Below are 4,712 nucleotides of genomic sequence, written 5' to 3' on the forward strand. Positions count from 1 at the left end.
TGATCTCAAAGTAAGAAGAATAAGGAGTGACAATGGAACTGAGTTCAAGAATTCAATACTGAGATTGTTCTGTGAAGAAAATGGCATTATGCATGGGTTCTCAGTTGCAAGGACTCCACAACAAAATGGAGTAGTTGAAAGACATAATAGATCATTGATTGAAGCTTCTAGAACCATGTTAGAACAATCAAAGTTACCAACTTATTTCTGGGCTGAAGCTGTCAACACTACATGCTACACTTAAAATTTTTATTTGATTAATCAAGCCTAATGCATGACTCCTTATGAATTGTTCAATAATAGGAAGCTAACACTGAACTTTCTGTATGTCTTTGGATGCAAGTTATATATTCTAGGGAATCAAACTGATTAACATGAAAAGTTTGATGCCAAAGATGATGAAGGTATCTTTGTTGGATATGTTATTGGAAAAGCATATAGAGTCTACAATCTAAAAACCAACACTATTATGGAATCTCTACATGTTGTGTTTGATGATAAAAAGATTGAAGGACTGCAAGATGAAGGTTTCCATGAAAGCCTCAAATTTGATAATGTTGAGATGTATTGTGATGACAGTGATGATGATGGTGATCTAGAAGTGGTGATTAAGGAGATTCAAACTTGTCATCAAAAGAATCAACATCAGTTAATGCATAGAATGGCGTATCCGTTAAAAGATAAATTACATCATCCTTTGAAAGACAAAACCCATTATCCGTTGATAGACAAAGTGGATCATCCGTTGACAGACATTCAACATCCGTTGATCATTCTTCAATAGGCGTTGAAAGTCATTCTAGATCACTGTTTGATAGAACTCCAACTTCAAATTAAAGATTCACCAACTCAGGGGGAGTTTTATCTAGTCAACACTCAGTCACACAGCAAGATAACAATGAAGCCTCTCTATCTAGAGCTAATTTACCACCTCAAAGTAAATAGATACGAGATCACCCATTTGAATTGATCATTGGTGATGCAACATCTAGAGTGCAAACAAGGAAAGCAACTCAAGATGAATGTCTATATAGCATCTTCCTGTCACAGGAAGAGCCAAAGAAGGTAAAAGAAGCTTTGATGGATTCTGATTGGGTTTTAGCTATGCAGGAAGAGCTAAACCAATTTAAAAGGAATAAAGTATGAAAGCTAGTACCCAAACCTAAAGGAAAGAATTCTATTAACATCAAATGGGTATTCAAGAATAAGATGGATGAGTTTGGCACAGTCATAAGGAAAAAAGCTAGATTGGTGGCTAACGGCTACTCTCAATAAGAAGGAATAGATTTTGATGAAACATTTTCTCTAGTTGCAAGACTTGAAGGAATCATAATCTTTCGAGCTTATGCATCCCATGCCAATTTCAAAGTCCATCAAATGGATGTCAAAAGTGTAATTTTGAATGGAGATTTGGAGGAGGAAATTTATGTCAGTCAACTTCCAGGTTTTAAAGACCCAAATTTCCGGATTATGTCTACTATCTTTTGAAATCACTTTATGGATTGAAGCAAGCACCTAGAGCCTGATATGATACTTTATCAAGTTCTTTTTAGAAAATCATTTCACAAGAGGTACTGTTGACAAAACTATTTTCTTTGGAAATGTTAATGGCTCTAGTATACTTATTAAGATTTATCTAGATGATATTATATTTGGCTCTACAGATGATAAACTTTGCAAAAAGTTTTCCAAATTGATGCAAAGTAAATATGCAATGAGCATGATGGGAGAACTAACTTACATTCTTGGTTTACAAGTTAAGTAAATTGGTGATGGAATATTCATTAGTCAAACTAATTATATTCATGATCTTTTAAAGAAGTTTGACTTAATGGATTGCACATCTGCAAAAATTCCCATGACCCGTGCTACTAAGCTTGAATTGAATACTACTGAAAAGTCTGTGGATATTTCAAACTATAGAGGCGTGGTTGGCTCATTTTTATATTTAACATTTAGTAGGCCAATTTTAATGTTTGCTACTTGTCTTTTCTAGATCTGATCCTAGAGAATCTCATTTAGTAGCTATTAAGGGACTTTTCAGATATTTCAAACGCACACCAAAACTTGACATTTGGTAACCTAGAGATTCTACCTTTGATCTAATTGGTTATTCAAATGCAGATTATGCAGGGTGCAAAATATACAGAAAAAGCGCAACTGGCGCATGTCAATTTCTAGGAAATAAGCTTGTGTCCTGGTTTAGTAAGAAACATAATTCAGTTTCTACTTTCACAACTGAGGCTGAATGTATTGCTGCTGGTAGTTGTTGTGCACAAATTATGGATGAGAAATCAACTGTTGGATTATGGTCTATATATGGACGAGATTCCAATTTTCTATGACAACACAAGTGCCATTGGCATCACTGAAAATCTCGTGCAGCATTCAAAGAAAAAGCACATCGATATCAAATACCACTTCATAAGATAGCATGTTATGAATGGTACTGTAAAAAATCATTTTATTCCAAGTGAGCAACAACTTGCAGACATCTTTACCAAGCCACTTGATGAATCAATTTTTACTAGGTTGCTAAGTGAGTTAGGTAAGCTAAACTACCCTTAATTCATTATTTTTTATGTCTATGCAATTTTTATTGTAGCCAGAAATAAATTTAATTTTCCTGTTAAGGGTGAAATTTTGGCTAAGTCAAAATTATTCCTTCAACGGATGTTCATTATCCGTTGAGAGTGAATATCCGTTGATTGCCTAAATCCATTGAAAGTCAAATATGTTTCAGGGTACTTCATCCATCGATGGATAATGGTACATTTTCTATCCGTTGATTCTTATCAATCATAACAGTTGATGCTTAAAACCATATCTGTTGACACGTGCTTACAGTCATGTATGTATACGTTGATGGACAGTTTTAGAATTGTTACAGTTTTCTTTATTTCTAAACGGTTATTTTTGGTAATTATCATTGGAGGTTTTATTTCATTTTTAATTATTTATTTATCTTTTTCTAAGAAAGTATAAAAGCCAAATTCATTTATAGATCACACTTTTATCTTTCTTTAATTACTCAAGGAAATTTCAACTCTTTTTCTCCCTAAACCCTTTATCTCTCTTTGTATCTTCGAACCTAGCATCAATGACGCCTGTTGTGAAAATCATGTCTAAGTCTGGGTATAGTTATGAAAATAAAACTTCATAGCTTTGGTGGACAAGAGCGTTACTCAGGAAGACTATCATAAAATGATGGACTTTATGAGCAACTACAAATTGAAGTATGCCATGCTCAAGTCACCAGTCATTTACTGTGAAATTATGGAGGAAGTGTGGTCATCTTCTATTTTTAATTTAACAGATATGACAATTACCTTTACTCTCAAAGGTAACAACTATTGTGTAACTCAGATGCTATTCAATCTTACTTTAAATTAGCTAAAAATAACACAACTGCTCCACATACTGACACTGATGTGGTTAACATGCTGAATTCTACTGTTATTTTAGGTAGTATTAAGAGGAAAGGTACTAGAAAAGAGTGGAGTTTTATGTGTGATGCTTTTATCAGGGTATTTTCAGGAAAAATCAGTAATTTTGAAGCAACTACTTCCTCCCTTCTTAACATGCTCTTAATTGATAAATATTTTGATTTTAGCAATTATGTCTTGATAGAGTTAGGGTATAAACTAAGAGCTGTTCAGAAAAGGCCTAGAAATATTTATTATGCTAGATTTTTAATGATGCTAGCTAACCATATATCTAAGGACCTTGTAATTCAAAACCCAATAAACAAGCTTGCTTATTGGGTTCAAGAAAAGAAAGTTCTTACATATTTGAACAGGAACAATCTCAAAAATAAAGTGTCTCTCAACTATCTTCCAATCTTTGGGGCACCTCTATAACACCCTCCAAATCCGGGGTATAGATTTGGGGCATTATTAACACTAATTGCTTACCGAACCTGTACAAGCATAATATAAATAAATAATTACCCCGAACTACTACTACTCAGGATTTTTTCAAGGTTAAGGATTGAAAACAAGAACAAAAAACCAACTTTATTACAACCCATTCTAAAGAAACTATCTCAAGAACTCTCTTTATTACAAACCATTATTTTATTCAAATTTTAAACTAAATATCTTTTATTCAAATTACACTATCACTTATCCTACTATACATGCTCTAGCAACTCAAAGCTCTCTTATGGGATAGGGACAAACACTCTAGGAATTAGAGGGTCACGCAGCTTGACCCGCTTCTTGACTATTCGGGTTCTGATGGGTTTTATTTTGAGCGAAACGAAGACCCTTAGACTCATAAAAATGACCTGATTCCATTAAAAATAATTGTAAATCATAATTTCTTTCGAAAGCGAGTCGGCTTATGATAATTATTTATTTCTAGACCCTATTTGTGATAAAAATGAGTCTAATAAATCCCGAAAAATTAGGAATCGAGCCAGATAGTGTTTGTTAATGCGAATATAAGTCTAGTATAGATTCTAAAAATAATTATAAGTCTATAATTAATTATGTGCTTTATGTGCTATGTGATTTACGTGATTATTGAACTCTATGTGTTATATAATTATATGCGAGTCAGACAGAATCGTATGGGTAGACGATTAAGGTTACGTGGTATCAACCTGAGATTGCGTATGAAGTAAGTCATCTAAACGAGTATCTTTCCTTGATAGATTCAGTACCAATAAGGAGAATCAAGCAGGAGACAGAAGGTTGTGAATCATACGA

This window comes from Apium graveolens, chromosome 3, assembly GCF_009905375.1.
Source record: "Apium graveolens cultivar Ventura chromosome 3, ASM990537v1, whole genome shotgun sequence".
In the NCBI taxonomy this organism is placed as follows: domain Eukaryota; kingdom Viridiplantae; phylum Streptophyta; class Magnoliopsida; order Apiales; family Apiaceae; genus Apium; species Apium graveolens.